The 27,527-nt window shown below is 45.6% G+C and overlaps 1 protein-coding gene and 1 long non-coding RNA gene across 7 annotated transcripts in view; one reads left to right on the top strand and one right to left on the bottom strand.

Annotated features, from left to right (window-relative positions):
• Positions 1-27,527, bottom strand: part of SCYL3 (SCY1 like pseudokinase 3) — a 395,128-nt gene that overhangs the window by 109,526 nt on the left and 258,075 nt on the right. The window lies entirely within an intron of this gene.
• LOC143787736 (uncharacterized) lies at positions 164-938 on the top strand. The gene is made up of 3 exons (XR_013218453.1): positions 164-259; positions 343-405; positions 767-938. It is a non-coding gene; the product is annotated as an uncharacterized LOC143787736 (long non-coding RNA).

Below are 27,527 nucleotides of genomic sequence, written 5' to 3' on the forward strand. Positions count from 1 at the left end.
GGGACGCCGCAATCCTAGGAGTACCATTACAATCACTGGTAACCTCGTATTCCATACCACATTTTCGATACCAAATATTTCCACAGGTCAGGTGTTTGCCACGTCTTAGTAACTAGAGCACGTTATTACCATGAGACATTCTCAATATTTATACTTCCCAACAGGCTTTTGGTACGTGACCGCGATAGCCACCCACTGCACTAATTCTAAGGAGCTATCCTTCAGCCCTAACCACTTGGGCTTCCATGGCAACTACATGGTAATAACCTACACTATACCTCTCTTCACCTGTACATTAGCAGTCACACTCATCCTTATGACTCTTACCCTCCATTTCATTAGGATATGACCTGTCTTCAGCACCTGTTAAATCCCTGAACGGAGTGATTATTCTGCAAATTTTAGGTGGGCTTCCCCTCTCATTTTGCCTTTCATGCACCTTTAGATTTTGATTATATCTATTTAACAACAGAATCCCCCATGAATTCCCAATATAGATTGAGAGTTGATTAACTTCCACTATTCGATGATAATCCATCCGTCCCATTATGGAACCCCTTCTTTGATTCCCTTGTTTTTTGTTTTATATACAACCCTTGGTTATATACCATTTCAATCCTAGCATATTTCGTTACACAGTCTTACAGAGCCATTGCTCTGTACATGATCTGCACAAAGGATTTTTGTATATAATGTAAATAACATGATTGTATTTGTCATTGTAATTATTGTATTGTAAATAGTCGTATTTTTATGTTTTTTGCAGCGACGTTGTGACCAAGGCTATGTATTGGCCGAAACGTTAAATGTACCAGTCGCTTGACCTCACAACCACTATAAATAAACTTCCACTTGCAAGCATACTTTTCTCCTATACGTGTGCAGTGATTTTGATATTCAGTGACTTTGGAGCAATCAGTTCCCTTCACTAGCACCGTCATTTTTTCCTTAGTTGAGTGCTAACCATCACAACTTTTGGTCAACGACGGGATAGTACGTCCAGAGCGATCGGCCACGCTCACGGGGGGAGCGTGGCCGATCGCGGCCGGGTGTCAGCTGCCTATCGTAGCTGACATCCGGCAATATGTGCCAGGAGCGGTCACGGACCGCCCCCGGCACATTAACCCCCGGCACACCGCGATCAAACATGATCGCGGTGTGCCGGCGGTATAGGGAAGCATCGCGCAGGGAGGGGGCTCCCTGCGGGCTTCCCTGAGACCCCCGGAGCAACGCGATGTGATCGCGTTGCTGAGATGGTCTCTTACCTCCTCCTTGCAGGCCCGGATCCAAGATGGCCGCGGCATCCGGGTCCTGCAGGGAGGTGGCTTCACTGCGCCTGCTCAGAGCAGGCGCCGGGAAGCATAGAAAAAGTGCACGTCAGATCGGTGATCTGACACCGTGCACAGCAAAGTGTCAGATCACCGATCTTACACTATAACATGATGCCCCCCCCTGGGGCAATGTTATAATGTAAAAGAAAAAATATTCCAATGTGTAAAAAAAATTAAAAAAAAATTCCCCCCACAAAAAAATATATATATAATGTTCCTATAAATACATTTCTTAATCTAAATTAAAAAAAACAAACAATAAAAGTACACATATTTAGTATCGCCGCGTCCTTAACAACCCCACCTATAAAACTATATCACTAGTTAACCCCTTCAGTGACCACCGTAAAAAAGAAAAAAAAAAAAAGAGGCAAAAACAATGCTTTATTCTCATACCGCCAAACAAAAAGTGGAATAACACGCGATCAAAAAGATAACCATGGTACCGCTGAAAGCGTCATCTTGTGCCGCAAAAAACGAGCCGCCATACAGCATCATCAGCAAAAAAATAAAAAAGTTATAGTCCTCAGAAAAAAGCGATGCAAAAATAATTATTTTTTCTATAATAGTTTTTATCGTATAAAAGCGCCAAAACATTAAAAAAATGATACAAATGAGGTATCGCTGTAATTGTACTGACCCAAAGAATAAAACTGCTTTATCAATTTTACCAAACGCGGAACGGTATAAATGCCTCCCCCAAAAGAAATTCATGAATAGCTGGCTTTTGGTCATTCTGCCTCACAAAAATCGGAATAAAAAGCGATACAAAAATGTCACGTGCCCGAAAATGTTACCAGTAAAAACGTCAACTCGTCCCACGAAAAACAAGACCTCACATGACTCTGTGGACTCAAATATGGAAAAATTATAGCTCTCAAGATGTGGTAACGCAAAAAATATTTTTTGCAATAAAAAGCGTCTTTCAGTGTGTGACGGCTGCCAATCATAAAATTCCGCTAAAAAAAACCCGCTATAAAAGTAAATCAAACCTCCCTTCATCACCCCCTTAGTTAGGGAAAAATTTAAAATGTTTAAAAAGTGTATTTATTTCCATTTTCCCATTAGGGTTAGGGCTAGTGTTAGGGTTGGGGCTAAAGTTAGGGTTAGGGTTTGGATTACATTTACGGTTGGCAATAGGGTTGGGATTTGGGTTAGGGGTGTGTCTGGGATAGAGGTGTGGTTAGGGCTACCGTTGGGATTAGGGTTAGGGATGTGTTTGGATTAGGGTTTCAGTTATAATTGAGGGGTTTCCACTGTTTAGGCACATCAGGGGCTCTCCAAACGCGACATGGCGTCCGATCTCAATTCCAGCCAATTCTGCGTTGAAAAAGTAAAACAGTGCTCCCTCCTTTCCGAGCTCTCTCGTGTGCCCAAACAGGGGTTCCCCCCACATACGGGGTATCAGCATACTCAGGACAAATTGGACAACAACTTTTGGGGTCCAATTTCTCCTGTTACCCTTGGGAAAATACAAAACTGGGGGCTGAAAAATAATTTTTGTGGAAAAAAAATACATTTTTATTTGCACGGCTCTGCGTTATAAACTGTAGTAAAACACTTGGGGGGTTCAAAGCTCTCACAGCACATCTAGATTAGTTCCTTAGGGAGTTTACTTTCCAAAATGCTGTCACTTGTGGGGGGGTTCTACTGTTTAGGTACATTAGGGGCTCTGCAAACGCAATGTGACTCCTGCAGACCATTCCATCTAAGTCTGCATTCCAAATGGCGCTCCTTCCCTTCCGAGCCCTCCCATGCGCCCAAACGGTGGTTCCCCCCCACATATGGGGTATCAAAGTACTCAGGACAAATTGGACAACAACTTTTGGCGTCCAATTTCTCCTGTTACCCTCGGGAAAATACAAAACTGGGGGCTAAAAAATAATTTTTGTGGGAAAAATTTTTTGTTTTAATTTTACGGCTCTGCATTATAAACTTCTGTGAAGCCCTTGGTGGGTCAAAGTGCTCACCACACCTCTAGATAAGTTCCTTAGGGGGTCTACTTTCCAAAATGGTGTCACTTGTGGGGGGTTTCAATGTTTAGGCACACCAGTGGCTCTCCAAACGCAACATGGCGTCCCATCTCAATTCCTGTCAATTTTGCATTGAAAAGTCAAACGGCGCTCCTTCCCTTCCGAGCTCTCCCATGCGCCCAAACAGTGGTTTACCCCCACATATGGGGTATCATCGTACTCAGAAGAAATTGGACCCCAAAAGATGTACAATTTGTCCTCTTACACTTGGGAAAATAAAAAATTGGGGGTGAAAAGATAATTTTTGTGAAAAAATATGATTTTTTATTTTTACGGTTCTGCATTATAAACCTCTGTAAAGCACTTGGTGGGTCAAAGTGCTCACCACACCTCTAGATAAGTTCCTTAGGGGGTCTACTTTCCAAAATGGTGTCACTTGTGGGGGGTTTCAATGTTTAGGCACCTCAGTGGCTCTCCAAACGCAACATGGCGTCCCATCTGAATTCCAGTCAATTTTGCATTGAAAAGTCAAATGGTGCTCCTTCGCTTCCGAGCTCTGTCATGCGCCCAAACAGTGGTTTACCCGTACATATGGGGTATCGGCATACTCAGGACAAATTGTACAACAACTTTTGGGGTCCATTTTCTCCTGTTACCCTTGGTAAAATAAAACAAATTGGAGCTGAAGTAAATTTTTTGTGAAAAAAAGTTAAATGTTCATTTTTATTTAAACATTCCAAAAATTCCTGTGAAACACCTGAAGGGTTAATAAACTTCTTGAATGTGGTTTTGAGCACCTTGAAGGGTGCAGTTTTTAGAATGGTGTCACAATTGGGTATTTTCTATCATATAGACCCCTCAAAATGACTTCAAATGAGATGTGGTCCCTAAAAAAAAAATGGTGTTGTAAAAATGAGAAATTGCTGGTCAACTTTTAACCCTTATAACTCCCCAACAAAAAAAAATGTTGGTTTCAAAATTGTGCTGATGTAAAGTAGACATGTGGGAAATGTTACTTCTTAAGTATTTTGTGTGACATATCTCTGTGATTTAATTGCATAAAAATACAAAGTTGGAAAATTGCAAAATTTTCAAAATTTTCACCAAATTTCCATTTTTTTCACAAACGCAGGTAATATCAAAGAAATTTTACCACTATCATGAAGTACAATATGTCATGAGAAAACAATGTCAGAATCACTGGGATCCGTCGAAGCGTTCCAGAGTTATAACCTCATAAAGGGACAGTGGTCAGAATTGTAAAAATTGGCCCGGTCATTAACGTGCAAACCACCCTTGGGGGTGAAGGGGTTAAAGGGAACATGTCAGCCCCCAAAATCGAGGGTGAGGTAACCCCACCGTCATCAGGGGCTTATCTACAGCATTCTGTAATGCTGTAGATAAGCCTCCGATGTAACCTAAAAGATGAGAAAAAGAGGTTAGATTATACTCACCCAGGGGCGGTCACGTTGCTGGTCCGGTTCGATGGGTGTCGCGGTCTGGCGCCTCCTATCTTCATCAGATGACGTCCTCTTCTGGTCTTCACGCTGCGGCTCCGGTGCAGGCGTACTTTGTCTGCCCTGCTGAGGGCAGAGCAAAGTACTGCAGTGAGCAGGCGCCGGGCCTCTCTGACCTTTCCCGGCGCCTGCGCACTGCAGTACTTTGTGCTGCCCTCAACAGGGCAGACAAAGTACGCCTGCATCGGAGCGTGAAGACCAGAAGAGGACGTCATCTGATGAAGATAGGAGGCGCCGAACTACACCGCGACGCCCACCGGATTGGACCGCCCACCCAGCTGAGTATAATCTAACCTCTTTTTCCTCATCTTTTAGGATACATCGGGGGCTTACCTACAGCATTACAGAATGCTGTAGATAAGCCCCTAATGCCGGTGGGCTTAGTTCATCTTGGGTTTTGGGGGTGACAGGTTCCCTTTAATGATTGCGTCACAGTTATAAATTTAACACTGCAACTTCTCTATTCTCAGAATAGATGGAGGTCAAGAAGGTTGGAACCTTACTAATAGTAAAGTGATGGCATACACATACTTACTTACTTAAATATAGTATGACAATTACGGTTATTTTTTTCACATATTTGGATTAGAACCATATCCTTCAGAAGGTACCGGCTGCAGACAAAGTATTGCAGAAAAGGTAGAACAACAAATAGAACAAGATGCACTGTAATTTTCAGCTATGTAGTAAAGGTTATCCCAAAGTTCTATAACATGTAGAAACCAACACAGTGAAAGGTCTTTAGCTGCAAAGGCTCCGTAGGGAAGAAAGGAAGAAAGGATAACGAATATTTCACAAGGAAACCTGAATCCAACAGCTCATTGACGTCTAAACTTCTAGTCACAGACAGTTTCTTATTCCAAGTTCAAGGGATTTAAGGTATATTCAACATAAAAATGTAGGTAAGGCAAGGTCAATCTCTTGGGCAACGATGAATACAGCTCAGCTGATGTAAGTTTGATGCAATATACACAGATGCCTCATTTCCAACAATGGGAAATCCACCCCACAAGGTAGAATGTCCTGCCACTAACAGTTTTGCCACTGACTGTTAAAGTGAAGGCCCAGCAAAGTGTCAATATATAGATTGAGGTCCTGGAATAAATGAAATAATCGTATATATCATTTTATGATCATGGAGAGTTGTAAAAGTGCAAAACTGATTGGAAAGTTGCAGAAGAAAAGCCAAAGGTTTCAATCAAGATGGGGAATAGAAGACTGCAAGTTATGCTTTGTTTTGCAGAGAATCTAATATCCAATGAGATTTTCTAACCAGGGATGATGAATAATCCAGATGATGGAGTAAGAGAAGTATGACCTGGACGTTCATGACTTGGGCCTCAATTTATATAGATGTTCATGTTGGCATTTTCATTGTCAGCATGGTTATATCCAATCAGGAGGAGAATGTAGAGATGAAAAAGGAAAAGCTATGGAAAAAAATCCATCATTTATTAAATAGTGGTCTAAAAATATAAATCTTACAAGTAAACTTCACATCACACAAAGTAAATTAAGAGGTGCATAAATGTGGCAGCAAACACCTTGGTAAATATCCTGATTTTAGATCAGAGACAAGTGAAAAATCAATAATAAAAGACTGAGTGGCGCTAAGTATTAAAGGGGTAGTTGCTCCTGCTGCGAATATAACAATCACCACCAATGATTGTGTAAAAATCAATAGTAAATCTGAAATGGATAACCAATATCCCTATTCGCGCTGATGCAAAAACCTTAATAGCAAGAAAATAAAATAGATTAGTGCACACAGTGCTAAAACATCACAGTTCATCTAATGTGGACACCTGCTTGGATCTAAATAGGTGCTCGCAGGTCCTGGTACTGGGTAGAGAAAAATAACACAGTTCTCTAATTGTCAATAGAAGTCTTACCCAGAGAAGGTATTCATGTCAGAAGGGGCTGTTTGATTGAAGACTGTAATCCCCAGCAGCGGTGGTACTGTTGTACTGAAGACTGTAGTAGCGATTCTGCTCTCATGCGGCAGCCGCCCCGGCCGGTGGCAGCATGACGCTTAGTTGAGCTTGCACATGTAGCGATATGCGCTCATGCAAGCAGGCCGATGTCCTCCTAAGTGCGCGAGGTGAACACAGCGCCGAGAAAAGACCTGCGTGCCGATGTGAATAATGTGATCGCTCACGTGACTAAAGGTGCAGTACGGATGGCGGTAGGGACCAAGAATAAGCCGACGCGTTTCAGAGACATCTGTCTCCTTCTTCAGGGTCCTTCTACCGCCATCCGTACTGCACCTTTAGTCACGTGAGCGATCACATTATTCACATCGGCACGCAGGTCTTTTCTCGGCGCTGTGTTCACCTCGCGCACTTAGGAGGACATCGGCCTGCTTGCATGAGCGCATATCGCTACATGTGCAAGCTCAACTAAGCGTCATGCTGCCACCGGCCGGGGCGGCTGCCGCATGAGAGCAGAATCGCTACTACAGTCTTCAGTACAACAGTACCACCGCTGCTGGGGATTACAGTCTTCAATCAAACAGCCCCTTCTGACATGAATACCTTCTCTGGGTAAGACTTCTATTGACAATTAGAGAACTGTGTTATTTTTCTCTACCCAGTACCAGGACCTGCGAGCACCTATTTAGATCCAAGCAGGTGTCCACATTAGATGAACTGTGATGTTTTAGCACTGTGTGCACTAATCTATTTTATTTTCTTGCTATTAAGGTTTTTGCATCAGCGCGAATAGGGATATTGGTTATCCATTTCAGATTTACTACAAGTGAAAAATCACCAGCGTCAGTCAAGATAAAGAAAAGAATGTTGAAAAAAAAAAAAAAAATTATTAGAAAACAAAAGGAAGGCCACATTCTAACAAAGGATGAGGGAGATACAGGATGAAGCAGGAAATCAAACATTGTTTCAGGATCTCACCCATCTAACTTTGTAGCTGGGGCTTTCAGAATTGGCACTACAAGATGATGTTTTGAGTCTTTTCTTAGGCCCGTCATACATATTAGATGGACACATTAGATGGCTGACTGGCCAAATGATAGCTTGGCCCATCATTCGATCAACTCTTCTACATACACGAGTGTTCATGTGAGTGAGTGCACCTGTGTTCTCCATTGTAAGATACATTGCCACTCATCACGAATTTGACAAGTGGTGTTGCCACGACCTCATACAACCCCAGTCCCACACAATTTGTTGGAGCTGGACAAAAATGGTGTGAGAACACCAAACTTAGCAAAATTTTAGTACAGCCGTGCATTTAGCCAAATTTTTTGTGACTTTTGGACCCACAGGTACATAATAAAAGTTTACTACATTGGCACACAAAAATGAGACCTGCATTTTCCACTAACATGATGCTCAAACTTTTTATGTGGTAGCAGGAGAAAATGGACCTCATCATTTGTAATGTAATTTCTTCTGAATGCAGCAATACTCCATATTTGGTCAGACTCTACTCTATGAGCAGAAGCAACTGATAGGAAGGAGCAATATTTGGCTTTTGGACTGAAAGGTTGGCAGAAATATCCTGTGAAGCCACTTGCAGAAGAACCCACAAAACACACACATTTTGCAAACTACTCCCATCCAGGGTTGTGATGAGTAATTTGAACACAGGTGGTGATTCACTGAATTTTTAAATACTGGGGCAAGGAAATGAAAAATTGTGATTTTTTTTTAATTATTATTATTATTTTATTCAAATACTTCATTAGGGATATAGTGAGGTGATGAAGGAATTAAAAATAACCATCTATATGTTGCTGTCAAATTGACAGCAGCATGAGAGTGAAATCTTCATGATCAGTGCCAAGAACAAGTTGCAGCTGGTTAGCTGACCTACAGCTGAAGAAGCCCCCTCTTCTTGTGAGCAGACATTATAATCATGTGGTACATGTATGGTGGCGAAGGATAATTCAGTGCCCGCTGCACAGTGCATGTAAGACAGACGTTGGAAAAATGATACTCTAAGTGAACTTTTGCCAAACGACACCATTTTTTTGCACTGCAACTCCAACACTGATAGCAGGCTTTGTAGTCTAACTATGGAAACATACAGGTCTGCGTAAACAAACCATACATTGGTTTATAATCATGATGACTACATTGAAAGTCACTGCAGATGCACAGAAGGAATTAAAATAAATCTGTTGCCAAAAATGGTGATTACTTACAGGTAATCGGATTTTCCAGAACAGCACCATGGGGGGAGAGAGGCTCCACCCCCAAGTACAGGAAACCCTATGGCTTTAAAAGGCAGAGACTTCCTCTCCTGCTCTGTAAACCATTTAAGTGAACTGGAACTCCGTTTGGATAATTCAGTAGACACAAATGCACTGCTCAAAAAAATAAAGGGAACACTTAAACAACAGAATCTAACTCCCAAGTAAATCAAACTTCTGTGAAATCAAACTATCCACTTAGGAAGCAACACTGTTTGACAATCAGTTTCACATGCTGATGTGCAAATGGAATAGACAACAGATGGAAATTATTGGCAATTATCAAGACACCCTCAATAAAAGGAGTGGTTCTGCAGGTGGGGACCACAGACCACATCTCAGTACCAATGCTTTCTGGAAGATGTTTTGGTTACTTTTGAATGTTGGTTGCGCTTTCACACTTGTGGTAGCATGAGACGGACTCTACAACCTACACAAGTGGCTCAGGTAGTGCAGCTTATTCAGGATGGCACATCAATGCGAGCTGTAGCAAGGAGGTTTGCTGTGTCTGTCAGCGTAGTGTCCAGAGGCTGGAGGCGCTACCAGGAGACAGGCCAGTACACCTGGATACATGGAGCGGGCCGTAGGAGGGCAACAACCCAGCAGCAGGACAGCTACCTCAGCCTTTGTGCAAGGAGGAACAGGAGGCGCACTGCCAGAGTCCTGCAAAATGACCTCCAGCAGGCCAAAAATGTGCATGTGTCTGCACAAATGGTTAGAAACCGACTCCATGAGTTTGGTCTGAGTGCCCGACGTCCACAGATGGGGGTTGTGCTCACAGCCCAACACCATGCAGGACGCTTGGCATGTGACACAGAACACCAGGATTGACAAATTCGCCACTGTGCTCTTCACAGATGAAGCAAGTCCACACCGAGCACATGTGACAGAGTCTGGAGGGCGATCTGCTGCCTGCAACATCCATCAGCATGACCAGTTTGGCAGTGGGTCACTAATGGTGTGGGGTGGCACTTCTTTGGAGGGCCACACAGCCCTCTCCATGAGCTCACCAGAGGTATACTGACTGCCATTAGGTATCGAGATGAGATCCACAGACCCCTTGTGAGACCATATGCTGGTGCAGTTGGCCCTGGGTTCCTCATAATGCAGGACAATGCCAGACCTCATGTGGCTGTAGTGTGTCAGCAGTTCCAGCAAGATGAAGGCATTGAAGCTATGGACTGGCCCGCCCATTCCCCAGACCTGAATCCGATTGAACACATCTGGGACATCATGTCTCACACCATCCACCAACGTCACGTTGCACCACAGACTGTCCAGGAGTTGGTGGATGCTTTAGTCCAGGTCTGGGAGGAGATCCCTCAGGAGACCATCCGCCGCCTCATCAGGAGCATGCCCAGGCATTGTAGGCTGATCATACAGGCACGTGGAGGCCATGCACACTACTGAGCATCATTTCCCTGTCTTGAGGCATTTCCACTGAAGTTGGAACAGCCTGTAACTTTATTTTCCACTTTGATTTTGAGTATCATTCCAACTCCAGACCTCCGTGGGATATTAGTTGTGATTTACTGTTGATAAGTTTTAGATTTTATTGTTCTCAACACATTCCGCTATGTAATGAATAAAGATTTACAACTGGAATTTTTCATTCAGTGATATCTAGGATGAGGGATTTTAGTGTGCCCTTTTTGAGCAGTGTATATACAAGTACAGCAGTACACAGCACGCTCGTTATAAACCACCATACCAAGTATACAAATACATCTATAGCTTTTCTTTTTTTTCCGCAATACCTTGCGAGTCAAATGTGTGCCATCCACCAAAGAAGAGTGAGAATGGAAGGAATAAGGAAGGGTATTTGTCGTGGGTTCTGGAAAATCTGATTACCAGTAAGAAATCATTTTTCCCTATTCTCCACGACTGCACCATGGAGGGAAAATACAGAGGAATTCCCTAGGGAGGGACCACTGTGATAGAAATATAAATATCATGTAGATCTCACTTGCATGTATACCCCTCTATAATCATATATACTCATATGCTCACAGCTAATATATACATTATAATAAATGGTTTAAAATGGCTGACACGAACTGATATAAGCCAGACAGATCATATGGGGTTTTCCATCCCAAAAAGCGGAAGTTGGGTCAGATGTCTGAAATAATGCCTAGAATATAGCTGAATCTTGCTGAAACGGCAGACCAACAGTGTCAGATGTCTCAACTCTGTCCTCCATGCAGAGAGCTCAATTCTAGTTGCTTAATCAGCTTAATCAGCAGTCATATGAGCATTAATCACAATATTCCATATATCTTTAGATAACCAATGACAGAGGAGCTAGACAATATGGTAATTAACTAACCACCCCTGACAACCCCTAACCACTCCTTTCTATGTGAAAATATAAAACTATGTATGTACAATAAAGTACCAGTATTGATGGAATGTTGTTCTGTCACAGTTGTGTACAGTCCATTCTTGATGAGCGCTCAAAATACTCAGTCTAATTGGGAGCGGCCGCAGCACACACAGAGGGATAAATTTATCCAACCCACATATTTCCATAACAGTAATGGCCCCCAACAGCGAGGCATGGATGAAACGCACACGGGGACCCACTACTGACCGGAAAGAAGGAGGTTGTAGCCGTGGCCTTGGCACAGGGGCAGGAGACTGCGCAGCTCCATAAGTAAGGTAAGAAAATGTTATCATCTTACCTGAAAGTCCCCTGTGCCCGGTCCTTGTCTATACCTCTTGCCGGTCAGGTGTGGTCACCAATTCCCAGGTAGTGTAAAAAATCCGTAGCCACGAATCCAAACCCTGGGAGGTGTATGCTGTGTGCCGTGTATGTGTTCTGTGTTTGAGTAAAATCCGGGAGAGGAAGGAAAAAGTGACTTTTGCTTGTGGTTGCTGGGTAACAGACTGCAGGAGGTCAAATCGCTCGATAAGTTATTGCAGGATTCCCGTGCATAGGAGGAACAGGTAGAGTTCCGGGGCAGGTAGTCCCATGTTCCAGGCACGGGTAGTGATAACTTAGAGGGCTACTGCAGATTCCCGTAGTGCCGGCGATCCAGTCAGGACGTCCGGACCGGGGTGGTAGATTTCCCGCTTGTTGTGGTTCTCACTCAGGCGGCCCGGGCACAGGTGTGCTCAGTGCGATTGGCAGTAGTCTGTTTCCCAGAGCAGTTAGCAACCTGCACGTGTCACAGAATTAAAAAGGGTGATTCTCCCGGACGTGTCTATCTGTATCTGTTTCTGTTTGTCAACTATTGCCGCTTTAAGAAGCATGAAATAGTAAAAGAGTTTTGTTTTTTTCCCTCTCTCTTGAACTTCCTCTTTTTTCAGCTGAAGCAGAGATGCATTGTAAATCACACTGTCACATCTGGTTTTTTTTCCTGACTGTTTTCAGCTGCAATGCTGGCTATGTGTAGCTATTTGTGAAGAAGTGATTGTATCTATCATTTTTGGTGCGACATACGTGTTTTCAGATACGTGATTTTAGTGACATTTGATATTATTGCAATAGCATACAGCAGCATATAAAAGAGGAAGTGTGTCTCTGACTGTATTTGAGCGCAGAGATTCGAAAAGAAAAAAGGAGAAGACAAAAGCCGTTTTAATTTTTTTTTTTACTCTCTTAAAGGGTCTTTTTCTTTTTCGGCATTTTAAAGTTTTTTAATTAAGTTTTCCTCAATCTTCAATCTCTTTACCTTTTTTACTTTTTTTTTGGAAAAAAGTTTTTTTCCTTCCCTTTTGTATCAAAATTTTGAGTTTTTGGTTGTGAACTAAGTTTTTGACGGTTTTTCTTATCGTTTTGGGTTTTTCTTAGAGTTTTATATACTCATTTTTAGAAGTTTTTTTTTTAGTACTGTTTTTTTCATTTTTGTGTGTTTTTCATTTTTTTTGCTTTTGCCATGGGGAATAAAGTGGCCGAGCAACAGGAGTGTCTTTTATTTCCTGATGAGCAAACAGCCCCTAGATAGTGGCAGAACACGAAGGTGTTAAGTATGTGAAGATTTTGGAAGGTATAAAGTACGTGAAATTCATTAGAATGGCAGACTTCAAGCTGCGGAATGGCATGACGTAGAAAGGAAAATAAGGGAAGTTAGCGGATGTTAGATTGCTGAATGCCAATACATGGTATGAAGTAGCAGCAGAGCTTACATCGTTTAGGTGGTACAGAAAGTTATGTGAGCAAACCAGGAAGTGATTTTTGTGGGTATGAGACGGGAGAATCTGCGCAGTAGGTAGTTATTTTTGCACAGTATGTGGCGCGCCCCGTCTCTCCCTACAGGGAGAAGGCATAATTGCTCCTCTCTATTATTCTTGTTGTTCTCCTCTATCCTACTTTTTTTTTCTCTGTCACTCTTTTTCTCCTTATTCTTCTCTCCCGCTCTCCTTTTTCTTCACTTTTCTCTCTCCACTCCTCTATTCTCCTTTCTATCTCTCTTCTCCACACCTCTTCTCCTCCCTCTTCTCCTCACCCTCTCTCTCTCCCCTCCTTCTCCACTCCCCCACCACACCTATTCTCCTCCTTATCTCTCTCCTCCACACCTTCCATCTTCTCCTCCTCCCTCTTCTCCTCACTCTCTCTCCCCTCCTTCTCCACTCCTCTCTTCTCCTCTCTCTCTCTCTTCCACACCTCCCATCTTCTCCTCCCTCTTGTCCACATTCTCTCTCCTCTCCTACTATTCCTTTGTCTCACTCATCAACCCCTCCTCCTTATTCTTCCTCTTTTTTCCTCTTTGTTGCCGGCTGGGCCAATGCCCAATTCAAACAATATGGTGCTTACAGCACAAGGTTTCCCTCTATGCCCCTGGCACAGTCCAGCCATTGCCAGTTGTGATATCGGGAAAAGAAAGTGAAAATCCCCCTACACACAATGCAGTGGGCAGCCCCCAGACACATCAGGTAGCAGACAGCTCAGCCCTGGATGCAGAGGAGGGAGGAATGATATCAGAACGAGCTCACTGACAGATCCTCCGTTACCTCATTTCACAGTCAACAATATTGTAACCCTTAAGGTTTTACATGAACTTTGAAATCACCATGTATTGATAATGTACAACTTCAGCACCAGTCAGAGCTGCCTACATTCACACCAACATAGAACTATAAGCCTAATCCATCATAGCTTCAGCAAGGGGGGAGACATCCTCACAAAAGAAAAAAGCAACTTCTAAGTCCAAAATCAGCCAGTGTAGGAGCCCAGTACAAGCTATCACAACTATTCCTCTGATGAAGATGAAGAGGGAACATCATACATGCTGTCCAGTACTAGAAAAGAAACCCACAGGCACCAAGAATGCAGGGGCAGATAGAGGCACCACCATTACACTATGTGCACTGCACTTCAAGTCAGGTGACAATCTTCCAGACCCAGGGATGCATCCCATGCCATTTTACAGAAGAATGTAGCAGAACCAGCGAACATATGCAGCCACCTGGAATGATCTCTGGGCCATGAATGGAAATAGAAGCAGGTGATGCACTCTGGCCAATCATGAAGGAACAATTCAAACTTCCAGCAGAATTAGACGTACACGCTTGGGAGTCAGGGCCACAGCTAATTGAACAGCTCAGAGAGTGCGCCAAAGGCAGATTGGCAGGACAAGCCATGACATGAGCCAAGACAAGACAGAGTCTGTAAAGAAGTTTCATGGCAGAGTAATGCAAGTATCCCAAGACTTGGGCTTTACCATTCATGACCAGATACACAGGCAAATGTTGGCACAGGCCTTTGTGCATGGACTGAGACAGCCAATCAGGAAACCACTGATAGTGGCTAGGCCTGAGAACAGGTCAATAGCAGTGGACTGACCCAGCAAAATGTTTTATGTGCGCCTAGGAGACTGTTTATTGCCGATTGTCACCAAAACTGCCGCTATTATAGCACCACAAAGAGCGCGAAGAAGGAAACGGGTGCCGTGCTGCTGAGAACGCTGGAAGGGGAGCCAGAGGTGAAGACACTGCAAAGTGCCAATCAACACACCGGAAGAACCGCTGAAGTCTCCAGGGAGGAGACACCGACCTCAATAAGGTTAGCAAAGGGGAGAAGCTATGTCAGACCAGGGGTAAGAAGTGATGGCAGATGCAGCCGCAGCCCCTGTAATGCCCCAAGACCTTGGGTTGGATGCAGCCGCCGGTCTCATGGCACCCCCGGGCCTCGCCACGAATGCACCTGCAGGCCCCGTCTTACCACCGCAGCTTCAATCAGCAGGCCGGACCCCGCTGCCGCTGCAGTACCCATCATGCCGTTGTCCATAGTAGCCAAAGGGATTGAGTCCCAACCAGGGGTGCAGAAGACAGCCCCTCTCATGGTGACCACTGACCTGAAAGCGCAACCACCCTACAAAGACAGAAAAAGTGTCAAGTGTTACATCTGTGGCAAGTTTGGCCATTACCAGAACCAGTGCAAAGCACCCACGCCCCCGAAGAGACTGGACCCATGCAACCCAAGAGTTGGTCCAGAGAAACAGGTCAAGGAAGAAGTGCAGAAAGCAGTGAAGTACCCCGTCCATAGGACAGAGGCAAGCAAGCCAGGTCCTCAAGACACTACGCTCCTGACATGTAAAACTTCATCTGCAAGACCAATACCTCAAATTACCCTTAAAATGGATGGCGTTGTCAGATCCAACGTGGTGTAGCCAGAAGTGTGATGACACCTGTGGAACTCACTGATCCCACCTGCCTATCAGAATCCTCTGTGTCTCGCATGGGCATTGATGGTCAAGTCAGACATTCTCAGCTTACAAAGCCACTGAGCGTGTGCACTCAGCCAGGACACTCTATCCTGTCCCAGTTTGTGGTGTAAAGGACCTGCCACTCAACCTGCTGGGAGCGAACCTACTGCAGAAGCTGAAGGCAACCACAGTGTTCCACGAAGATGGGACAGTGACACTTTCTTCATCCCTGACCCAAGAAGAGTCCTGCTGGCGGCCCTACAAGAACATTAAGCAACCGATGAGGCCTACACAAGGAGGTACTGGATGTAGTACCAGAAAGTCTATGGTCTAAGGGACCCCAGCACGTGAGAAAGCCTCAAGTTGCCCCAGTACGGGTGTCACTCAAGCCATGTACCCCGTACCCTCGTAAGGCCCAGGCCAGGCCTAGAGTCAAGCTGCCTCTGACCAACTGAAGGTCTACCTGGAAATAGGAATCATTGTTCCTCGCACATCGCCTTGCAATACCCCGCTTTTCCCCGTCAAGAAAAAGACTGTAAAAGGAGAGCCAGCCAAGTTCAGAATGGTATATGACCTGAGAGCTGTGAATGACGCCACGGTGTTTGAAACTGAAATTATGCCGAATCCGCACACTCTGCTCTCAAATGTGCATGCCACAGCAAAAGTGTTCACAGTGAACAACCTGGCTAATGTTTTCTCCAGTGTTCCCCTTCATCCGGAAGACCAGTTCCTGTTTGCCTTAATGCACCAGGGGGGACACCACACATGGACAGTGATGCCACAGTGGGCCCAGAACAGCCCTCCACAGTTCACCAAAGCCATGTCCACAGTCCTCACCAACTGGGTCACAGAACAAGCAGAAGTAACCCTGCTACAATACATGGACAATCTACTCCTTTGTGCAGTTGACTTTGACATGTGTAAAGCCCATTCCTTGTATCTCCTACTCTACCTGGCGGAGCAGCACTGCAAGATCTCAAAGAACAAAGTCCAGTGGTATCTGAAGCAAGTTACGTTCCAGAGACACTGTATTGCTCACCAGGTGAAATACCTGACAGATGACCGGAAGACCACAGTAGAGAAGATGGTTCCTCCAACAACTCAAAAGGTGCTACAGGCCTTCCTTGGTCTAGTTTCGTAATTGCAGAGCCTGGATCCCTGATGCTTCCGTCCTAATGCAGCCTCTGTGTGAATACGTCAGTGTGACCCCGTTCCTCCAGAGAGATGTGGCCTTCAGTTCGTTCAAGAAGTTAAAAGGTTCTGTAGTCTCTGCCAGCACTAGGCCTATCCGACTACGAGAAGCCATTCCGTCTCTACTTGATGAGAAAAGAAGGCCTTGCTACTGGAGTCCTGACGCAGCTTCAGGGGGGAAAGCGGAGACTTTCGGACTACTTTTCAGATTGCCTGGATCCAGTTGCAAGGGGAGCCTCTTCCTCCCGCATGAGAGCAGCAGTTGCAGCACACGCCCTCCTGGACAGGACTACTGACATCAGTGGAAAAATCATTGGAAATCTTGGCTCTGCATGACATCTCGGCAATCCTCAACCAAACCCAGCTAAAACATCTCTCCACCGCCAGGCATCTTCGCCTCCAGTGCTCTCTACTCCTGCCCAACAATGTCACCATCTCCAGATGCACAGTCCTCAACCCGTCCACTCTACTCCCACTCCCAAGGGGGGATACAGATATGGACCCTCAGATAAAAAGTCTGCATGGGATCTGAATTTGCTCCGGACGGATGACCATGATTGCTTCAGCATCATGCCACAGGAAACGGCAGGACTACCCAAGGTGGCAGAAGAGCCAGTGACCAACCCAGAGTTGATCCTCTATGTGGATGGCTCCAGATTTGCAGATGATGAAGGAAGATTCCACACGGGATGTGCAGTGACCAGCAATCAAGAGATCCTGTGGTCCAGAAGTCTGCTGCCCAGTCTGTCAGCCCAGGAAGCAGAACTGATAGCGCTGATGAAGGCCTACCAGATGGCAGAAGACAAGACTGAGAAAATGTATACCGATTCAAGGTACTCGCATGGCATAGCACACGACTTTGGACCCATCTGGGCTGCAAGGGACTTCATCACAGCAAGCGGAACAACTGTGAAGCATCATGGAGCCATTAAGGACCTGCTGAACACACTTCAACTTCCAAAAGTGGTGGCAGTACTAAAAGTCAAAGCGCATGGAAAACTAAGCACAGTAGAGGCACAAGGCAACAACATGGCGGATATGGCAGCCAAAGAAGCAGTCAAGGGAAGACAATATGGAAAAGTGGAAGAGGTCGTAGAGCCGGAAGGCTACATGACGACTGAAGACAAGAAACCTGACCAAATGATGTCCTGGGATCTGCTCAAAAAAGCTGCAAGAGCAAGCCCCAAAGGACAAGAAGGAATGCTGGATGCGGAAGTGAGCAACACATGAAGAAGGAACGGTATACTCAATGGACTACAAACCCTGTTTACCCCAAAGCATGTACCCTATGGTGGTCCAGTGGGCACATGGGCCCACACACAGATTAAAGACACAGATGAATGATCTGATTGATGCTTACTGGTTCGCTCCAGAAATCTCCACCCTAAAAGCCAAGTTCATAAACAGCTGTCTGAACTGTGGCAAATGCAACCCTGGAAGAATGAAGAAAGTTCCCACACATTGTCTTGCCAGACCACTGTACCCCTTCCAGAGGATCCAGATAGACCAAATCCAGATGCCGCCAAGTGGAGGATTCGAATATGCCCTTGTGGTCGTGGACATGTTCTCAGGATGACAGCCAGAAGCTTTCCCAGTGAAGAACCAGTCAGCAAAGACTACTGCAAAGAAGCTACTCTCAGAGACGAGATATGCAGCTATGGGGTCCCAGAAGTGATAGAGAGTGACCAGGGACCCGCATTCATAGCAAACCTCACACGAGAGATCTAGTCAGCAGTAGGGTCAGACTTAGGCCTACATACTCCCAATCACACTACTCAGTGTTAGGCATACTCCCAGAGGCCCAGCAAAGCTGTCACCGTATGAAATTTTGTTTGTGTCTAGTCCCAGGTTAGGGGTATCCTTTCCCTCAGCAGCTGACTATGTAATATGATACTTTGTCTGCTTATGTAATTGAAATCACCAAGAAACTTGCTAACATCCATTCTCGAGTTTTTTTCTTCATTGCCAGATCCAGAGTCCGGTATGCACTCCTAGAAGCCAGGAGACTGGGTGTTGGTAAAAAAGTTTGTAAGGACAACACCACTCGATCCCAGATTTGATGGTCCTGTTCAACTGCTGCTGATGACACCAAACTCTGTAAAACTGGAGGGAAGACCCACTTGGATCCACTCATCGCATGGCAAGAAAGCTCCCCTACCAGAAGATGACACCCAAGCCAGAATGATGTTGCGGCCTGACCGAAAAGATGACCTACCTGATAAAGACTACACATCGCTCACTACACATGCTATTGACTAAGAGACTGATTGCAACGAACCCCCATTAGGGACAGATCTCCTGACCGCCCATTTGCGAAAAGTCTGTACGGAGTGGGGCACAGGCGTTAGGCTTGAGTCAGTTCGCCGACAGCACAAAAGAGTTGCAGCACTTTGGGACAGGAGGCTAGGATTAGGGCAAGTGATATCTAAGGGGGGCTTGTGATAGAAATATAAATATCATGTAGATCTCACTTGCATGTATACCCCTCTATAATCATATATACTCATATGCTCACAGCTAATATATACATTATAATAAATGGTTTAAAATGGCTGACACGAACTGATATAAGCCAGACAGATCATATGGGGTTTTCCATCCCAAAAAGCGGAAGTTGGGTCAGATGTCTGAAATAATGCCTAGAATATAGCTGAATCTTGCTGAAACGGCAGACCAACAGTGTCAGATGTCTCAACTCTGTCCTACATGCAGAGAGCTCAATTCTAGTTGCTTAATCAGCTTAATCAGCAGTCATATGAGCATTAATCACAATATTCCATATATCTTTAGATAACCAATGACAGAGGAGCTAGACAATATGGTAATTAACTAACCACCCCTGACAACCCCTAACCACTCCTTTCTATGTGAAAATATAAAACTATGTATGTACAATAAAGTACCAGTATTGATGGAATGTTGTTCTGTCACAGTTGTGTACAGTCCATTCTTGATGAGCGCTCAAAATACTCAGTCTAATTGGGAGCGGCCGCAGCACACACAGAGGGATAAATTTATCCAACCCAAATATTTCCATAACACCACTGCAAAACTTTTCATGCGAAAGTAAGATCCCAAGCACATATAGTCAACCTACAGTGTTTGAAAAAAGTGGAGGGCAAAGACCACTAGGCTGCCCTAATGATTTGTTTTCGAGCGGCGTTGGCCCTTTTTGCCAAGGATGTGGAAACAGTCCTTGTGGTGTGTGCTTTTAACTTATTGGAAAAGGGGGGTGGAGGAGGAGAGGTGGCTGGGGGGAGGCTACCGACATGTAGGTTAGGGAAATCCCTGTTCTGACCCATCTAGCTATGGACCCTTTGGCCTCTTCTTGGGACCCTGAAAGAAAAAAACAGGTAGGCATGTAGGAGGCTTCTCCTGAAATCTATGGTGTGAAATGGTCTCCCATTCATTTTTAGGGTTATCACAAAATGATGGCAGAACAATCTCCTAGGACCTGTGAAAGGTTTATACTATCTTGGAGAGGAAGGCGGAGTCAGGTCCCCATCTGATAAAAATCGTGTGAAAGGCTGATTTACTGAAAGGGAGTGTAGCTCCCCAATCCTCCTAGCCGATGTAGGGGCCACCAGGAGAGCCATTTTAAAATAAAAATTCTAATTGGGCATTCTAATAGAGGTGTGAATGGAGCTCTGTTTAGGGCTTTTAGGTCTAAGTTTAGGTCCCAAGAAGGAGCTCGAGGCTGAGGAGACATACCGGAATGTCCAGCTGCTTTGAAAAAAATCTAACTATTAAGAGTTGACCAGCAACTTTTCTGTCAAAAAGACCCCCAGCGCTGCAGCGTGGAATTTTAGGGTACTCTTTTTCAAACCTCTCAGCCTATTTGTAAAAACTGTAGAATGGACACCCACAAGGCACTGGGTTGTTTTCTTAGTGGGTCTGACCATGAAAAGTTCAGGAATTTTTCCCATATTCTAGCATAAATATCAGTTGTGATTTTTTTCCTGGAGTTTATAAGGGTGGAGATTAGATTTGCTGAGCATCCCCTGATTGCTGGAAGTTTCCACTCAAACACCACGCTGTCAAATAGAGACCCCCTCATGTTGAGATGTAGTATGGGCCTCATAGATAATAGATCTGGGATCTCCGGAAGTACCCATGGATCTCCGGAAGTACCCATGGATCTCCGGAAGTATCCATGGATCTCCAACATCCAACTGGTTTAGCCAGGTTAACCAGGGTCTCCTGGGCCAACAGGGTGCTATTAGTATCACTTTGGCATGGTCTGCCCGAATTTTCCTCGGTACTTTTGGAATTAAAGGGAATCTTTCACCCCATTTTTGGCATATAAGCTGCGACCACCGCCATTAGGCGCTTATGTACAGCATTCTATAATGCAGCTAGATTATACTCACCCAGGGGCGGTCCCGGTGCTGTCTGGTCTGATGGGCATCGCGGTCTGGGTCCAGCGCCTCCCATCTTCATGCGATGACGTCCTCTTTGCTTCCTGTCGCGGCTCCTGCGCAGGCGTACTTTATCTGCCCTGTTGAGGGCAGAGCAAAGTACTGCAGTGCGCAGGCGCCTCTGAACTTCCTGGCCCCTGCGCACTGCAGTACTTTGCTCTGCCCTCAACAGGGCAGATAAAGTATGCCTGCGCAGGAGCCACGACAGGAAGCAAAGAGGAGGATGTCATTGCATGAAGATGGGAGGCGCTGGACCCGGACCGCGATGCCCATTGGACCGCCTCTGGGTGAGTGTACTCTAACTTGTTTTTCTTATATTTCAGATTACATCGGGGGCTTATCTACAGCATTACAAAATGCTATAGCTAAGCTCCTGATGGCGGTGGCCACAGCTTATAGGCCAAAAATGGGGTGACAGATTCCCTTTAAAGAGATCAGAGGAAATGCACAAAATAGTTCTCTCTGTCATCTGTGGAAGAGGGAAACAACTTCGTAGGAAAGGTCATTTGGATTTAGAGAAGAATTCTGATTTTTTTGTTTGTTCTGCTTGCAAAAAAGGTCTGTGTGCAGTCTCCCACAGTGATTGATGATCTTTTGGAATACCCCCGGGTTTAGAGACCGCTCGTCCTTATCAATCACTAGATGGTGGCCTGATTCTAACGCATTGGGTATTCTAGAATATTTATGCGTAGTGTATAGCACAGCCCACGCAGGACATTGCGCAGCCCACGCAGGACATTGCGCAGCCCACGCAGGACATTGTGCAGCCCACGCAGGACATTGCGCAGCCCACGCAGGACATTGCGCAGGACACGTAGTACATTGCGCAGCCCACGTTGCACATTGCGCAGCCCACGTTGTATATTGCGCAGCCCACGTTGTATATTGCGCAGCCCACGTTGTATATTGCGCAGCCCACGTTGTATATTGCGCAGTCCACGTAGTATATTGCGCAGCCCACAATGTATAGTCACGTATATTGCCCAGCCCATGTAGTATATTGCCCAGACACGTAGTATATAGCACAGCCCATGTAGTATATTGCCCAGCCACGTAGTATATAGCACAGCCCATGTAGTATATTGCCCAGGCACCTAGTATATTGCCCAGTCACATAGTATATTGCCCAGCCCACGTAGTATATAGCAATGTGGGCATCATATCCCTGTTAAAAAAAAGAACTAAAATAAAAAATAGTTATATACTCACCTTCCGGAGCCCCCAGATCCAAGCGAAGTGGTTACCGATGCTGCTCGTGCGCTCCAGTCCCAAGAGTGCATTGCGAGACCGCTACGTCATCATCTCGCGAGATCACAGCATGGACCGGTTACTGGAGCATCGCGAGCGGGAAAGGCCTGTTGTCGATCCGGGGGCCGACGGATGGTGAGTATATAACGAGTTTTTTTTTTTTATTATTATTTTTAACATTAGATCGTTTTATTATTCATGCTGCATAGGCAGCATGAATAGTAAAAAGTTGGTCCCACAGGGTTAATAGCAGCGGTAACGGAGTGCATTACACCGCGGCATAACGCGGTCCATTACCGCTGCCATTAACCCTGTGTGAGGGCAGACTGGAGGGGAGTACGGAGCGGACACTGACAGCGGGGAGGAAGGAGCTGGCCATTTTTCCGCCAGACTGTGCCCGTCGCTGATTGGTCGTGGCTGTTTTGCCAAGACCAATCAGCGACCTGGATTACATGACAGACAGAGGCCGCGACCAATGAATATCCGTGACAGACAGATAAGACAGAAGGACAAAGATGGAAGTGACCCTTAGACAATTATATAGTAGATGTGACACCTGAGGTAATCTGCCTCTCAGTACGCATCCCCTTTTAGGGTACTGTCACACTATACGATCACACTATACGATTTACCAACGATCACGACCTGCGATACGACCTGGACGTGATTGTTGGTAAGTCGTTGTGTGGTCGCTGGGGAGCTGTCACACAGTCAGCTCTCCAGCGACCAACGATGCCGAGGTCCCCGGGTAACCAGGGTAAACATCGGGTTACTAAGCGCAGGGCCGCGCTTAGTAACCCGATGTTTACCGTGGTTACCAGCGTAAAAGTAAAAAAAAAAAAACAGTACATACTTACATTCCGGTGTCTGTCCCCCGGCGTTCTGCTTCTCTCCACTGTGTCTGCGCCAGCCGGAAAGCACAGCGGTGACGTCACCGCGTTACCGCTGTGCTCGCTTTCCGGCTGGCCGGCGCTCACAATGCAGAGAAGCAGAACGCCGGGGGACAGACACCGGAATGTAAGTATGTACTGTTTTTTTTTTTTTACTTTTACGCTTGTAACCACGGTAAACATCGGGTTACTAAGCGCGGCCCTGCGCTTAGTAACCCGACGTTTACCCTGGTTACAAGCGAACGCATCGCTGGATCGCTGTCACACACAACGATCCAGCGATGACAGCGGGAGATCCAGCGACGAAAGAAAGTTCCAAACGATCTGCTACGACGTACGATTCTCAGCAGGATCCCTGATCGCTGCTGCGTGTCAGACACAGCGATATCGTATGGATATCGCTGGAACGTCACGGATCGTACCGTCGTAGCGACAAAAGTGCCACTGTGTGACAGTACCCTTAGCTAACTTGCCGATAATGATCTTAAGTTTACTTTGGCTAAGGTCATTATCCCGCTCGTTTCTGTCATGAGATCTCTGAGCCTTGTGCCTCCTTAGTAACATAGTTAGTAAGGCCGAAAAAAGACATTTGTCCATCCAGTTCAGCCTATATTCCTATATTCCATCATAATAAATCCCCAGATCTACATCCTTCTACAGAACCTAATAATTGTATGATACAATATTGTTCTGCTCCAGGAAGACATCCAGGCCTCTCTTGAACCCCTCGACTGAGTTCGCCATCACCACCTCCTCAGGCAAGCAATTCCAGATTCTCACTGCCCTAACAGTAAAGAATCCTCTTCTATGTTGGTGGAAAAACCTTCTCTCCTCCAGACGCAAAGAATGCCCCCTTGTGCCCGTCACCTTCCTTGGTATAAACAGATCCTCAGCGAGATATTTGTATTGTCCCCTTATATACTTATACATGGTTATTAGATCGCCCCTCAGTCGTCTTTTTTCTAGACTAAATAATCCTAATTTCGCTAATCTATCTGGGTATTGTAGTTCTCCCATCCCCTTTATTAACTTTGTTGCCCTCCTTTGTACTCTCTCTAGTTCCATTATATCCTTCCTGAGCACCGGTGCCCAAAACTGGACACAGTACTACATGTGCGGTCTAACTAGGGATTTGTACAGAGGCAGTATAATGCTCTCATCATGTGTATCCAGACCTCTTTTAATGCACCCCATGATCCTGTTTGCCTTGGCAGCTGCTGCCTGGCACTGGCTGCTCCAGGTAAGTTTATCATTAACTAGGATCCCCAAGTCCTTCTCCCTGTCAGATTTACCCAGTGGTTTCCCGTTCAGTGTGTAATGGTGATATTGATTCCTTCTTCCCATGTGTATAACCTTACATTTATCATTGTTAAACCTCATCTGCCACCTTTCAGCCCAAGTTTCCAACTTATCCAGATCCATCTGTAGCAGAATACTATCTTCTCTTGTATTAACTGCTTTACATAGTTTTGGATCATCTGCAAATATCAATATTTTACTGTGTAAACCTTCTACCAGATCATTAATGAATATGTTGAAGAGAACAGGTCCCAATACCGACCCCTGCGGTACCCCACTGGTCACAGCGACCCAGTTAGAGACTATACCATTTATAACCACCCTCTGCTTTCTATCACTAAGCCAGTTACTAACCCATTTACACACATTTTCCCCCAGACCAAGCATTCTCATTTTGTGTACCAACCTCTTGTGCGGCACGGTATCAAACGCTTTGGAAAAATCGAGATATACCACGTCCAATGACTCACCGTTGTCTAGCCTATAGCTTACCTGCTGTCTGAAGCAGGGGGGAAACGCCGGCCCACTTGACTGAGGAGCAGGTATTTCAGACAAATTATAAAACGGATTATTTCTCAAGTTACAGCAACCAGAACTAAAAGAGCCACCTTGTCAGAATGCAGCATTACTGCTGCACAAGGTGGCTCTTTTAGTTTGCAACGACTGGGGGGGGGGTGACAGGTTCCCTTTAATAACAATGTTACATACGCAAGTCCTTTGTACTGGGGAGCACACACGGACAGCAAAATACTTCAAGGGGAGTTTGTTTGTTTGTTGTTTGTTTATGTATGCCACCACTGTTTTGCCATCAGACAGAACTTTCACATGATGGCCTCTTATGCCTGGTAGGAATTCTAGCAGAGCAATCCTGATGGCAGCTAGTTTATTCCTGTTGGGAGGTGAATCTTTCGTATTTTGAGACCATTCCCCTTGAAGTATTTTGCTGTCCGTGTGTGCTCCCCAGTACAAAGGACTTGCGTATGTAACATAGTTATTAAAGGGAACCTGTCACCCCCCCCCCCCCAGTCGTTGCAAACTGAAAGAGCCACCTTGTGCAGCAGTAATGCTGCATTCTGACAAGGTGGCTCTTTTAGTTCTGGTTGCTGTAACTTGAGAAATAATCCGTTTTATAATTTGTCTGAAATACCTGCTCCTCAGTCAAGTGGGCCGGCGTTTCCCCCCTGCTTCAGACAGCACACAGCTGTCACTCATCTTCTTGGCGCCGGGCGCCACCTCCTTCTCGCCTGTTTTCAAAAGTAAGCGGCGCCTGCGCTCTTATCCCCTGCCTGGTGCAGGCGCAGTGAACGCTGGCAGTCTTTCCTCATATGCAGTCCAGCTGACTGCGCCTGCGCGGCCGCCCTGCTTGTGAATCCCAGCCCCGCAATGTGAATAAATCATAAGTCACTGCGGGGTTGGGAATCACAAGCAGGGCGGCAGCGCAGGTGCAGTCAGCTGGACTGCATATGAGGAAAGACGGCCAGCGCTCACTGCGCCTGCACCAGGCAGGGGATAAAAGCGCAGGCGCCGCTTACTTTTGAAAACAGCGGTGAGGAGGCGGCGGCGGCGCCCGGCGCCAAGAAGATGTGAGTGACAGCTGTGTGCTGTCTGAAGCAGGGGGGAAACGCTTGACTGAGGAGCAGGTATTTCAGACAAATTATAAAACGGATTATTTCTCAAGTTACAGCAACCAGAACTAAAAGAGCCACCTTGTCAGAATGCAGCATTACTGCTGCACAAGGTGGCTTTTAGTTTGAAATGACTGGGGGGGGGGTGACAGGTTCCCTAGTGGCTGTGCACACGTAGCATATTTTTCGCGTTTTTTTTCGCTATAAAAACGCTATAAAACCGCGAAAAAAACGCTACCATTAAGCATCCTATGTAACAGAATGCATTCCGCATTTTTTGTGCACATGCTGCATTTTTTTCCTGAGCGGAATCGCATTCCAGAAAAAAACGCAGCATGTTCATTAAAATTGCGGAATCGCGGCGATTCTGCAGCCATAGGAGTGCATTGATCTGCTTACTTCCCGCACGGGGCTGTGCACACCATGCGGGAAGCAAGCAGACTATATGCGGTTGGTACCCAGGGTGGAGGAGAGGAGACTCTCCTCCACGCACTGGGCACCATATAATTGGTAAAAAATAAAAGAATTAAAATAAAATATAGCGATATACTCACCCTCGATGTCCCCCGCAGTCTTCCGGCCTCTCCGCTGCACGCTGCCGCTTCGGTTCCTATAGCTGCTGGGCGGTGAAGGACCTGCGATGACGTCACAGTCTTGTGATTGGTCCCGAGACCGCATGTGACCGGTCACGTGACCAATCACAAGACTGTGACGTCATCACAGGCCCTTCACCGCACAACAGCTATAGGAACGGACGCCGCTGAGGTCTGCAGGTGAGTATAACCATGTTTTTTATTTTTTTAATTATTTTTAAACATTCTATCTTTTACTATAGATGCGGCATAAGCAGCATCTATAGTAAAAAGTTGGTCACACTTGTCAAACACTATGTTTGACAAGTGTGACCAATCTGTCAGTCAGTTTTCCAAGCGATGCTACAGATCGCTTGGAAATCTCTAGCATTCTGCAAGCTAATTATGCTTGCAAAATGCTAGTTTTCTGCGGGTATATGCATGCTAATTCTGCATGCGATATTCCCGCGGCAGGAGGCGCAGAATTGCCGCAGAAATTTCCGCGGCAATTCTGCAACGTGTGAACTTAGCCTTAAGGTTGAAGACTTTAAGTCCAACTAGTTCAACCCATAGCCTAACCTAACATGCAGTAACATGTTG

This window comes from Ranitomeya variabilis, chromosome 8, assembly GCF_051348905.1.
Source record: "Ranitomeya variabilis isolate aRanVar5 chromosome 8, aRanVar5.hap1, whole genome shotgun sequence".
Classification (NCBI taxonomy): domain Eukaryota; kingdom Metazoa; phylum Chordata; class Amphibia; order Anura; family Dendrobatidae; genus Ranitomeya; species Ranitomeya variabilis.